This window comes from Microcebus murinus, chromosome 9, assembly GCF_040939455.1.
Source record: "Microcebus murinus isolate Inina chromosome 9, M.murinus_Inina_mat1.0, whole genome shotgun sequence".
Lineage (NCBI taxonomy): Eukaryota > Metazoa > Chordata > Mammalia > Primates > Cheirogaleidae > Microcebus > Microcebus murinus.
In genome coordinates, this window is record NC_134112.1 from 52,592,177 (window position 1) to 52,606,444 (window position 14,268).

The 14,268-nt window shown below is 42.0% G+C and overlaps 1 protein-coding gene across 1 annotated transcript in view; it reads left to right on the forward strand.

Annotated features, from left to right (window-relative positions):
• The first annotated feature begins 4,098 nt into the window (after nucleotides 1-4,098).
• Nucleotides 4,099-14,268, forward strand: part of SEMA3D (semaphorin 3D) — a 191,926-nt gene continuing 181,756 nt past the window's right edge. The window contains exon 1 of the mRNA XM_012779523.2: nucleotides 4,099-4,533. The gene's annotated coding sequence lies outside the window, so the exon portion shown is untranslated. The remainder of the gene's footprint in view (nucleotides 4,534-14,268) is intronic.

Below are 14,268 nucleotides of genomic sequence, written 5' to 3' on the forward strand. Positions count from 1 at the left end.
TTCTGCAACAGCTATGCAGACTCCTATATCAGGCATGGAAAACCTTTCCGGCTTCTAGAGAATGTTCATAGTCAAGGAGGTTTTTCTTTTCTGAGGTCTCAGGATTTGGGCCAAAGAGGCTGGGCTGTGTTTTTATTTTTATTTTGAAGCACATTCCTGCTGAATTTAATTATTCACCACACCCCAACCCAGCTAAGTAAATATAACCTTAAGATTCTGGCTTGGAAAGGTTTTGAAAAATAGCTGATTTTTTTTTTTTTTTTCAAGAAATGGCTCTATAGCAAGGTGAAGTATTCTAGAGAGGGCAGTGAGGCAGAGGTCAGAAGAAGCTGAGTGATCATTATGTCTCTGTTGGCCCTCATTTCCTCACATATAATAAGAAGGCTAGAAGGTCTTAAGAACTCTCCTACTAACTGAATGTTTATTGTTATTTATGATGTTACAAGAGTTTAAATTTGAGGACATGAAGCAAAGTTCAGATAGTTTTACATTTCGATTAACTAACAATAAACTAACTTCTGTCTCTGCCTGATGATGAGAAATGGTGATATATTCACTTCTGAGAGTTCTATGTATGTGTAATTAATACTGAAATACAAGATAAAAGTCAAGCGTGTTCTTTTCCATCATTAAACATGTCAAATGATTTTATAATGTAAATATCTAATAATCCAGTGATGAGTGGATTGCAGCAATCAAATGAAGTAGATGGAAAAAATAATTGGAATTTATAAGGGGAAAATACCTAATAGAAGATTAGTAACTGAATGAGCTGCTTTCAACTCATGCCTTCACTTGTTCCAATTAAACATAAATTAACATATATTCTAGTTTTCTCATATGAAGATAACAACATTTCATATTTTTCAGTACTGTGTAGTACTGTGATATGTGAGAAAACATTTGTATAGTATTTGTTCTAAGACAGAAAAGTTTTATGTATGACAAATGTATGATGAGTTTTATAGAAATTAAGCACTAAATAGCTTGTTTTATAACATCATTTTCTTAGTTTGCTTCTGTGCATAAACTTTGCAGTTATTCTTCCAAATTGACCAAATATGCATTTGACTTGTGAATATAAGATTGTTCTGAGAGAACTGGGACTGCAGATTTTGTTGGTAAATAACTATAGTTTGGTATCTTCTGCTGAGAGCACAGCCAAATCCTCTGAGATCCTGCCAGATTTAAATTCTAGACCCAGTAATTATCTTTCTCCTGTATTCTGGGCAGAGGTAGCTATATGTGAAGTTAGAGAACCCTGCAATATACCTATTCTACCTTTACCCATCCCTGTCATCCTCTCCCATGGCTCCCTTCATAGATTGATGATTACTGAAATTATACAATTAGAATTTTATTCCTTACCTTCATTTGGCAATAAAATGGAATTCTTTGATAAATAATGTACTTCCCATTATCAAAAAATATCTACTACCATATAGTGAAAATGACTTATTCGGATTCTATTATGAGCTGGAAGAGAGATGGGTGAGGAGTAGGATGTCTCAGAAGAATAGCCTGGATTCTCCAGACACAGAGTTTACTTATTCAATAATTCTTCCAAGAACCTGGGAGTTATTACTTTTCATTCTCCTCTTTTTCTCTGACAGAAGCAGGCACACCGACAGCAATTAAGTAATTCTAGCTGATGATATACGCATCTCTTTCAGTGTCATTAAGGATCACTTGTTGAATCCTGAATAGTCATCCTTGGAGACAAGCTAAACTGTACATTACTCTTACATTTTAGCAAAACTTTATGTAAAATAGAATTTTTGTCCTCCTGGATTTTATTGTAAGGATTATAGGACACACTACTTAATTGCTTTTGATGAGAGTAGATCTCAAACTTGTAGAAAGGGTTGTTAAAGCCATGCTGGTGAGATCCTATACAGTAAATAAAAACTCAGTACTAAATTCAATGGCTGAATACCATCATCATATTTACTGTTTTTATTAACTCATTTAACACAAAAATAATTTTTAAACACCTACCACAATGAAGACATTCAAGGAAGTACTACAAAGCCTGGACACAGCTGAGGTCATTCATCACCACTCTGTGCTATGTCTATTTATTCTGTCTGCTTTGCCCTTGTAGTAATTAAAAAGAAGGAAAGCACAGAACCTGTGCTCCAGATTTTGTTTTATCATGGTATATTCAGGAGAGCCAAGTGAATTCAGTCTAAATTTGAAGTCAGGGTACCTCAAACTAATAAATTAGCTTAATACAAATTCATATGCATTGTATTAGAGGCTGGGAAAACAAAGATACAAAACCACCAATGTTTTTGTATGGGATGCAGACATACACAAAACTAATTATTATATAACATGAAAAGAGATTATAATAGCAGTGAAGTCAAAGTGCTCTAAGAAAACAAGAGGGAATGATTAATTCTGTAGGGACTTTATGGAAAGGATTGAAATGGTAGCAAAGGGGAAGTATCATTTGGTTTGAGTATATTAAGCTAAAATTTAACAGAAAGAATAAAATGAAAATCCAGAGTTAACCACAATTTTAGTTAAACACAATATTCTGGCCAAAATAACTGACAAAATTATCAGAAAATCAATAAATAGAGAATTTTTAAAAATCAAAAACTACTTACCATGAACCCACCATATTTAAATCCTAAGTTATGTTGTTGGAGACAAAAAAAAGTATTCTGTTCTCACAATGAGCATGCAATTTGGAAGGAGGGGCAATGACATAAACAAAAATAATACAAAAACATATAAAAATGGATGAAACACACTGGAAGTATGACTAATTACAAAATGAGTGGTGTATCATTTAATATAAAGCATTCAGGGAAAAAAAGTTGCTATAGGTTGACTATTAGTCAACTACTAGTCCATGGGGATTTAAATTTTCCTCTATCCAAAGAGAACAATTATGGGGTTGGTTGGCTGGTAGACAATCAAAACCAAGGTTATAAAGATAGGGCAGAATGAGACACAGGAAAAAACCTTGAGAGTTGGGAAACTTGAGTCTCTCCTTAGCTTAACTCTGCCATCAACTATGTATAACTTAAAATCACTCATTTAGCGTCTGTGGCCCTCAACTTTCTGCTGTAGATGGGAGGTTGAAGAATCCCTTCCAACCCTTCCAGTTTTCCATTATTATTGTGGTTGTTTGTACACCATTCCCAAACCAAGACACCCCTTGTCATTTGCTAAGGGATTTCTGGGACCTTACAGCCCTTAAATCATAGCTTTTCCATGGCTCTAGCCCAAGTCAGCTTTATATTTGGGACTAAGGCAAAGTTTGTGACTGCAAACCTAGAGTTCCATCACAAAACGATTTACCATGCAGCTATTAAGGCCTAACCTTCAGCACTCATCAGTTTCACAGGCCCTTTTCATGTACCTGAGGGTGGCCTCCCTAGCTCACATTGTCATGTTTTTGTACAATCAGTACAAGTAAGCTATTTCTGCATTTTTTTCTTAAAGAGGATCCTACCTTCAAATTTTGTAGGTTCCAGGTTCCACAAAACATAGATCTGCTCCTTGTCCCCATATACTTCTAAGTTTCTTCATGTGGGATCAAGGGGTGCAAAAATCTGCCAAAGAAACTTCCCAAGACAAAAATACATGATACATCCCAGTTGTCCTGATGGGAGGAAAAGGGAAAAAAAGCTTAGATTATGCCCTTTTTCTCTTTCTGCTTGGCCCTTCTCAGATGCCAGCTTATTGCAGAACTAATTCCTGTTCGTCTTCTCCGTACCTACTCCTTCAAGGGCATTAACTGTGTATTGAGGTTTTACATAGTAGAACACAGGTACTCCCTGGGGAGTTAGAATGTTTAGGATAATGTCTGTGGTCAGTCACGTCCCCTATTTCTTCCTCACGAGGTCCTTAAAAATCTCGGGGGGCGCATATAAAAGGGAATAAACAGGTCCCCCAAATCACCCAGGCAAGTGCTCAGGCATCTGATTGCTTTACAGATAGGGTGCTCTGTCTGGAAAAACATCCCTGGGCACGGCCAGAGCTACCTCTAAATCCACGCCGCCAGCAGCCTGCGCGCAGGCAGGATGAACTTCTGCACGCGGGGAGGACTGGAGTGCGCACAGAGAAGGGGGGCCAGGGGCTGGGGGAGGAGATCGGAAGGGGAGAGGTAATCCCCGGCGTTTTCAGCATCCCCTTTTTAGAAAGACCGAGTCTTTCCCAGGACAGCTGCTGCGGTCACACCACAAACTTAAAAGCCGCCCTCCTGCCTGGAGCGTGCCTTTCCGCGCCGCCCTCGCCTCCCCAAAGCCCCAGCTGGTGTCTCGCTCTCCGCCTGTGCCCGCGCGGCGCCGGGGGGAGGCAGCAGCGCCCCCTGCCTCCGGGCTTGGCCTCTGCGGCCGCAGCCTCCGAGCTCCGCCAGGGCCGCCGGCGGCTCCGCGGCTCAGCCAGGGCTGCGGCTCAGAGGAATTCGCGCGGGTGCCCCAGGTCGCCGAGTCGCTCGACCTCAGCCCGCAACCCGGTCCTCGCTCACTGAAAAGGTATCAGAAGAAGGGAGAGGGAGAGAAGAGTTCACATCAGGTAAGTCTGGTTTCGGGTCACCTGCTACTCCAGTGGGAGGGCGTGCTGGAGCCCGCGGTGGTCTGAGGGGATGACTGGACTGAGGGTGGCGGTGGGTCCGAAGTCAGGATGCGGAGATAAGGCTGGGAGATGAGGAGCAGCCGTGGGACGGAGGAGGCGCTCGGGAGCGGACGGGGAGTGGGCGCGCAGGGGAGCGGACCGGTTGCCCGGTCGCGGGGGAGCGACGGCCGGTGAGCGCGGCGCCCGAGACGGCGGGCAGCAGGGGCGCAGTTCCACCTCGCCTCAGCGCCGCCCGAGCCGACTCATCCCGAGCCCCCGCCTGCCAGCACTGCACAAAGTTTTCCTCCCGAGACGTGTCCGGGAACTTTGCTCTCTCCTGGGCTTCCCAGCTCTCTCCTCCCTAATCCTCCCGGGTCGAGGGAGCCGGGAGCGCTTTTCTGAACCTGCCCTGTGGCGTCCGCTCGCGGCAGGTTCATTTCGAGACGCGTCGGTGGGGACCGTCTGGGGAGGACTTTCCCTCAGGGCATCCGCGCCCTCGCTCCCTCCTCTTCCCGGTGGGCTGGGGTTAGGGAAGAGGAGAGCGTGGTGGTTGTTTTTGTTGTGGCGCTTTGGGAGAGGGATGGGCGACGCCTTTTTCCTTGCGAGGGAATCGCGACGCTCAGTCTGATGGAAGTGTGTATCCTTCCATCCAGAAGGGAAAGTCGGAGTCAGACGCCAGCATAAAGTTGGCTGGCTGTGAGGTGCGGTTAAGCCAACACGCTCTCTTGTTGGAGCGGGGAATCCCTTTGTAGTACGGGGCTTGGCTCGCTCTGAAAGGCCCTGATTTGACTCCTGCTGGGCATTTAACCTAGAGTTCGCCCCCGGGGTGTTTTCTGCCCGCTTCCTCCCGGGGCGCCCGGAGTTAACGCGTTAATGGGCTGCCCTGGCGGCGCAGTGCCGGTTTTCCACACTGTCTGCTTCTCCTTCCCACATGACTTCAGCCTCTTGGGCTTAGTCGCTTTGCTTGCGTCCCGGCGCAAAGAGGGGACTTGACAGGAGGAGGAGACGCCGCGCTCTCGCGGGGCGGTCTGGAACCCAGGGCCTTGGACGCGAGCCGCGCGCCCGGCAGCTGGCGGCGCTGTCCCGGATTCCGTGTGATAGGGACCGCACTTAAATAAAAATAAGCAAACTTTTCGCTATTTAGCCTAGAGTGAAGGCGTAATAAAAGGCAACTGTCTTCACGTGGACTTCTTTCTCCACATAGCACCCTCTTTCTCCACCAATTCCCCGTAGTTTAATGCTATGTGCACAAGCAAAAGAAGAGGAGGGAAGACCCAAAGTCTCAAGTTTAGCCAAAAAAGGGTTCTCCTGAGAGTGTGCTGCAGTGTGTGTGTGGAGGGGGGAGTGGGGTGGGTAGGATTCCCGAACAGGGAGGGGAAGGCCGAGGCAGAGGTAAAGGAGATGGTATGAGACCTCCCCTGGGTCTTGTGCTGCTGCTGTTGTGTAACCATGGCGACCAGGAGGGCAAGGGCGGTCAGAGTCTTCCCGGTTCTGCACGTGGAAAGAAAAATGTGAAGGGTGAAGAAGGGAGAGGGCCGCATGTCATCACTCCAGTGATGCCTTTGCGCCTTCTCTGCGGCCAGACAGCGAGGAGGATGAGCAGGAAGGATGAGGTTGGGAGGGATCAGCCCCAGCTGGCAGTTGCTTTAACCCACTCTAGTCTTTGAGTCGCCGCCGCTGACTCCAGCAGCTAAAGCTGGCCAGAGGAGTCATCGCTGACAGGCCACAAAGCGATGGCCCAGGTAAGGGACATGGAAAAAGACCTTGGCCCTGGGAAGGGACAGGCCAGGAAATACAGGAAGATGATGTGCGATGAGATAAGAATAGGGTCAGGAGGTAGCTGAGAAACAATAAAACGATACTGATCTAGACTGCCAACATTTCAAATGGAATTTACCCATTTATAAAAATGGAAAATTGGTGGAGAAGGGAAGGGATATTTATTAAACACCTATTGTGTCCCAGGTGCTTTGTACGTTGTCATAATTAATAGTCTTATACACAGTACTATACAAGTGTCATTGTTCTCTTAGTCTTTTTTTTTTTTTTAGATGAAAAAAGCAGACACACAGAGTTAGAAATGAGTATTCCCCCATTTTGGCTTTTATGTTCTTAACAAAGAATAATAATTCTTAAAAATCATATTGATAGGAAAAAGAGGTAGTTATCTTCATTTTAGAGTATGAGAATAATAACATGCAAAAGTGTCCAAATATAAGCTAGTAAGGGTCAGAGCTGTTTTACCTGGATGTCTCCTTTCAGGGGCTGCAGGCAAGTTGCCATAATGCTACTAAAAGAGAGCACCTTTCTAAGGTTGGTTCTGATGTGGTATCTTTATCTTTGACCTATATGTGGAAAACACCCAAGAATTTAAATGGGATCCATGGTTGAGGATGAATATGAACCACATCAGGTCTATAGGCCTAGAACCATATGTGTGTGATATTAATAATCTATAGTTATATAGGTCTTATTGTACCTTGTAGAAATTATTACTTTAACAATGTTTGTAAAGGAAAAAAAGAAAGAATATAAAGAAAAATAACTTATTAAACAACAGTCCCATGGCTGTGTTGACAAAATTTCCTGAGATAGATTTTTTCAGTCTCCTTATCCTCATGACTTGAATACCTAAAAACTAACTTTATATTTCAGCACCATTGGTTCACCTTTGTAAGAGTCTGTTGCCTGTTAGGAAAAGTAAAGATTTGACTCCAGTTACTTTCCTGCTCACTCTCTGAGAGCTCTGAAAGGGGAGGTTAAGGAAACATGTCTGGTAATGCAAAGTGCTATGGAATTATCAGAAAACTGTAATCAATATGAACAGAAACTAAGGGTAAAAAGGTAGAGAAGTAATTGCTGCAGCTTTTCTTTTGCCTTTCACCAGAATTGCCTTCGTAGGCAAGTTTTATCTAATGAATTTGCTTTATATTTTGCAGGGGAAACAATAAGCAAAGAAAACTGAATTTTAATATCTTATTTTCTGTATGAGGAGGGCTAGTGAGACAATGGGAATTATTTTAGGTGCCAGGAAAATTCAGGAATATAAACAACTATAAAGGCAAAGGAAGCACATCTACTATTTCTGACAGTTTGGCAGATTGGACCACAGGTTTGAACTAGAGTTCCCAAGCTGAATTACTTTCACATATTCTTTTCTTTTCCAAAAACTAAGAAAGATATTGCTTGGGGTTGGTATTAAATTAATGCAGGAAGTTTCATGGTGTCCTGTTCTTATTCTTCACACTGTTAGAAATGCTATTCTATTGCATGGGCATTTGCTAACAATCAAAAGGGTTATCACAAACCAAGAGGCGCTTCTGAACATATCTTCTGGAATTGGTAGGCATCTCTGTGGCCTGGTGTTTGTTTACTACTTGAATACAGTTACTGGACTAAGTCACTACCATTTTTATTGTGTATATATAATATCAACTTCACAATCTCCAGGGCAAAACATTCCAATTGGTGCTATTGTTATGTCTTCAGGTTCTTTGTTACCACTCATTACTTTGGAAAAACAAATATTGACTCTGAACTTTGCTGTTCTGTCTGGGAGATTTTAATACTTTGATGACATATATTCCTTGGAAAACATCCTTGTCAATTAATAAATAACTTGTTTAATAAAAACAAGAGTAACCATAGGCCTGCTTTGAAAAGTTATTATTCTCTCATAAACATCAGAAGCTAAACAGAGTCCCAAGTAAAGTAGTAAGTATTTCAACACTCAATAACATAATCCTTCAAAGGAAAAAGAAATATTAATGTTTGTGAAATAAGTAGTAGCAACAATAATAAGAATGATTTACCATGGGCACTACTGTTGATCACATTCCTTCCCACCTCAAAATATGGTTTAAAAAAATTTCCTTTCTCCAGGAAACCTTGGCAAAAATCCCTCATTATTTTTGTATATTTGTCATATCTCTCAAGCTAAGAGTCTAAGTTTTCAATCATTTGTTTCCTTCTTTACATTTTCTGTTCTTTTTATGATCCCTGTCTAGGTCATAAGAACCTCAAAGGCAGGAATTTGTCCTCTCTAACTTTTTATATCTTCAGATTAGTCCAATGGTGAGCATATTCTGATACTGTTAAAGTCTAATCAATTAAACAATTAAAAGAGATTTTTGAATCTTTTTATTGCCTATAACTATCAGATTAAGATCTTTGGGCTTATATTTTACTTTTTTTGAGATTTTTAGCAAAAGTTTTTTTTTTATATCTAGGTTTTACCCTTCCATAAAAAAAGGTGAGAGACTGAGGGTTTTATGATAATACGTAACATCATAAGTGTGTAATGACCATGTTTAGATAAGGTATATAAGAACACTTAGCCGGGCGTGGTGGCTCACGCCTGTAATCCTAGCACTCTGGGAGGCCGAGGTGGGCGGATTGCTCGAGGTCAGGAGTTCGAAACCAGCCTGAGCAAGAGCGAGACCCCATCTCTACTATAAATAGAAAGAAATTAATTGGCCAACTAATATATATATATATACCAAAAAAAAAAAAATTTAGCCGGGCATGGTGGCGCATGCCTGTGGTCCCAGCTACTTGGGAGGCTGAGGCAGCAGGATTGCTTGAGCCCAGGAGATTGAGGTTGCTGTGAGCTAGGCTGACGCCATGGCACTCACTCTAGCCAGGGCAACAAAGCAAGACTCTGTCTCCAAAAAAAAAAAAAAAAAAAAAAAAAAAAAAAAAAGAACACTTAGTTCCTCAAAAAGCTAAAAACAGAACTACCATATGATCCAGCAATCCTACTATTAGGTATGCAACCAAAGGAAAGGAAATCAGCATATTGAAGAGATATCAGCACTCCCATGTTTGTTGCAGCAGTATTTACAATAGCAAAGATTTGGAATCAGCCAAAGTGTCCATCAATGGATTAATGAATACAGATAATGTAGTAGACTTAGAAAATGGAATGTTATTCAGCCATAAAAAGAATAAAATCCTGTTATTTACGACAACATGGATACAACTGGAGAACATAATGTTCTCCATAATGTAACAGGCCTATGTGGCTAGTTTCCTTCTATCAGTAGAAAGAAACGTGTACTCCCAGCTTAGAAAGCAAGTTGCATCCTAGCAGGTTGACAAGACAAGTAGGAATTACCTGAAATGAATGGTTAATGTTCATGTCCTCCCACAAACAAAGCAAAGGGAGAGTAAAGAATTATTTAGTAGGGACTCCAGAGACTTCAGTGGCCATACAGGATTGAGTTCTCAGTTTTCTGGAGTAGGTGAGGAGGACAGAGTAGGCAGCCCCAGTATCAAGAAGGAAATTTACTGGCCTTTCTGCCACCAGGAGGGTTACCCTTGGCTCTGGTGATCGTTATCTGCTAGAGGACTGATGTGAGTGGGCTTCTTCATTGTTGTACCCTGATCCAGTCTGGGGACTGACACCCCTCCTGGGATAATCACATAGAACAGAGTACAGTCCAGTGATTTGTTTGGTGACAAGGGCGTTGGGTAGCCTGTCCTTGTTGGGGGAGTCTTTGACCCAGTGCCCTTCCCAACAGCAAGTGTGGCACTGAAGATCCCTTTCTTTGGTGGAGGCTTTGTCCATTGATCTGAATATAGGTGGCCAATACTGCCATTAACTGACCATGCGTAACCTCCTTCCTCAGCTCCTTTTCCCCAGCCTGAGACTTGAGCTTAGAAGTTCTGTTATAGAAAACAGAATTATCAGGAGTCACCATGTTGTCCATAGAGATGGTTTGGTCCTGGACAAACTTCTGTAGCCTTTTCCTAGTATCTGGTGTTTCTTGAGTCAAAAACTTACATTTTAATATTGCCTCTCCCTCATGAGAATTAAGATTGAGAGTGGTATCTCTCTGTTGCCCCCTGGAGCCAATCCAGGAAGGCTTGGGGTTTTCCTTGGGCCCCTGAGTTATGGCAGAGATCTTGGAATAGTTGGCCACCTTTTGCCTGGCATCCTTGAGGCCAGCTTGGATACATACTAGAAAGTGTTCTCTTTCCTACGTTTCTTCTGAAGAATTATTATTCCACCCTGTGTCAGTCACAGGCTTTGCTGTTTCACCCACTAGTTATCTAGGATTAGAAGGGTGTAATCCAGTGGCAAATTTTCATGCCTCTGTTAACATTCTGAATTTCTTAAAATTATTTAAAGTCTGACTTAGAATAATATGTATCTTTCCAAGTCAAGTCATAGGCTAGACACAAATGATGGAATGTCTCTACATACTTATCAGGGTGATCTGTGTCCACATGTCCTGTTTTATTTGTTTTAACTCTACTAAACTAAAGAGCTTATGGACCAGGGTTGGTCTGAACTTGCCTGCTGCTTCCACCAAGGATAGGAGCCCAGCCACCCTTCCACCTGGTGGAGGTAGAGACTGTAGGACCCTCCCCTTTGTAAGTCCCCCTTCAGGCCTCCCTGGGTATGGGGGCAGCTTAGAACAGGTGGGAACCTGAGGAGGATCTCTTAACACCATAGTCTTACTTGGCTCCGAATACCCTTTGCACCACCAAGGATATTCCCATAAATAAAAGAAAGCCTGTACATATGGTGTTTCAGCTAATTTTCCTTCCCTTTTGCAAAAGAGGTCCAATTGTAAGAGGGTGGTATGAATTAGATTCCCATGTGGCAGCAACTGTTCTCTGATGTCCAGTTTATACTGAGGCAAGGCGGTCGTGCAGAAGAAGATGAAATATTTATTTTTCAAAGTGTCTAGATCAAATTTGTCCCAGTTTGAGAGAATACACCCCAAAGGGGTGTTAGGAGGGATTTCTTTTTATCCCTGTACACCCATCTAGAAAGTAAGGAGGGAAATAAAAAGAGGGGGAAGGGAGAGACTTTGCCAGCTGGGGTTCCCAGGTAACACCATGGGCCATTCAGCTGAAGAACCAGTCTGGATGTCTCCTTTCCGATTCATAGGAAGAAGGGCTGTGCACCATCTCTCAAACCTAAAAGCCTCTCATTTAGTAAGTGCCAGGACAAGGATATCTATTGGTATAATGACCTCGTCATTTGTAAAAGTACCAGCACCAGTGATTGGGTGGCCAGCCATGATAAGGAAGGCACTTCCTGGGAGAGAGCAAAAGAAGCATCTTGAAGGTGAAGGAGAAAAGCCCAATAAAGCTAGGGATATACCCATTTAACTGTGCCCCATGTAGGAGAGACATGGTGGGGCTAGACACAGAAGTGATACCTCAAGGTAACCCAGATCTGTTCATGTACAGGCATGTCCATGGGCTGTATAAAACCTCAGATCCTAAAAGGACCCTATAATGTAGGCACTGACGGAGTCCTGCTTTCCTTATTACCAGGCATACAAGTTCACTCCAATCAAGTGAGCCAGGCACTAGATGGCTTAGTGCTGACAAAACCAGGAGAGGAAATATTATTTAGGCTTAATACAAAAAGGGGCCATAAGTACCCCATCAGATTGGAAAGAAAAGTACATTGTCAAAACAGATGCAAATCACGGAAGCACAAGAGTTACAGCTCAGAACCCTCTTTTTTAAAGTGAAACAAAATGAAAGACTTTCTCCCTTACTGAAAGGGACAAGTCTTCAAACTCCTTATCAAACATCTGGGTTTAGCTGAGAACTCAACCATGCAGTTTGAGAAATCCAAAAAATGGTGGAAAAGTGAAAGCAAGCACCAGCTCTCCTCCTCATGCGTTGGCTGTAAGGCAGGAAGATCTGAAGCAAGAGAGTTTTCATGGAAAAGGCAAACTAGCTTACCTACATAGAGTGATCGAGTCACGGCACCAAAATGTCCCGTTGGCAGTCTGTTCTCAGTTCTTGGTGTGCTTTTGGCTGAAGAATTAGGAGACACACCAATAGCAAGGCCAGCATGAAACGAAGTTTATTGAGGAACAGCAAGATAGGTTTATAGAGTAAGAGCAAGATACATTCACCACAGATGATGAATGGGTCATAATGAGAAGTCCTGCTTATGATCTGGGGTCCTGTTTTATATTGTCTGAATTGGGCACTTCTTGTGATTCAAATGTCACCATTGGACCACTTTGATGGACAGTCAGTGACATGATGATAATTAGCCTTAGGTGACTCTAGGTCATTTTCCAGACCCTGTTGTGCCTGAGCTGGCTGGGGAATTCCGTGTAGTCTTTTGCAGATTGGCAGGGTGTTCCTACTTTCCCCAGGTGTGGCAATTGCTTGGGGGAATGATCAAGGCAGGGCAGCACCAAGGCAGGGCAGCTGCCCTTGTCCTTCTTCCCTAGATGTGGCAATTGCTTGAGGCAACACCAAGGCAGGGTGTGTGCTTTTGTCCCTAGAAGAACCAGGGTTCCCTCACTGTCTACTTAACAATACCTAGCACCTAAATCTTGCTTTCTAATATTATTCTCCAGTAGAAGGAATCAGGCATTTTTGGGGAAATGGCTGATTCTAGGACGGGAGCAAGAAATTTTCAGGGTGAGCCTGAAGCATGTTGTAGTGCCAAAAAATAGAGAAGTGCTCACAATACACACACACACACACACACACACACACACACAATGTTAGAGGTGTGTCATCCGCAAACAGGAGCCAATTGCAAGAGCTCCAAGTAGCCAAAGCAGGAATAATTTGAGCAATAAATAGGTAAATAAAGTAGTATTGATTATCACACAATTATCAAATATACATGTGACTATGCTAGTATAAATAAATGATTTAATAATAAGTTGGAGAGAAGAGACAAATCTCCCTTGCAGAAGAATTTAAAATAACCAATTAGATATTCTGCCCTCAAGGAAGGGAAGCATAACTTTCTACCACTGAAGAGTGGGCTGAGCATGGTGACTTCCTTTCAAAGAGTACAGCATGTTAATGAGTGGGAAGGGGGAAGAGCACTTTACAGTTGATAAATCAGAGGAGCACCATCTCACCTGTCTCAGCCCGGTGATCAAGGTCAACATTGACAGGCATAAATCATGTCAATAATATGTTCCCTTGATATGATTGGCTGAAAATGGCAACTTACTTTTGTGATCTTTCTCCCCAAAATTCATAATTCCAATCTAACTATTGAAAAGAAAGACATTGGCAATTTACACTAGTGGAGCATCCTACAACATACTTGACTGGTAATCTTCACATCTGTCAAAGTCATCAAAAACAAGGAAAATCTAAAAAACTGTAGCAGCCAAGAGGAACCTAAAGAGATATGACAAGTAAACGTAATGTGGTATCCTGCATAAGATCCTGGAATAGAGAATCCTTAAATAAGAACTAAGGAAAGCTGAATAAACTATGCACTTTAGTTACTGACAATGTATCATTATCAGTTCATTAATTTAACAAATGTCCATACTAATGTCAACGTAAATAATAGGAGAAATTGGGTATGAGTTATAGTAAAACTCTTTGTACTATTTTCTCACTGTTTCTGTAAATATAAAACTGTTCTAAAAATAAAGTCTATTTTTGAAAATTATATTTAAAGCATATAGTGAGAAACTATTAATGTTGAACCATTCTTTGTTAAGTATGGTTAATGTCTTTCAATTGAATGCTTATTTTATTCCTCTAGTTCTAGGCACCACTTTTCTGTCATTTGTTTTTGTTAATAATAAACATAATAGATCCTATAATAATAAACAAATCCTGTGAATTAGCTATTCTCCTGCTTATTTTTCAAATAAAATGAAATATTTAAATTGCTAAAAATTTCCAGATCACCATTATTATAGTCTCTCATGCAAAGAAATCTATGTATTA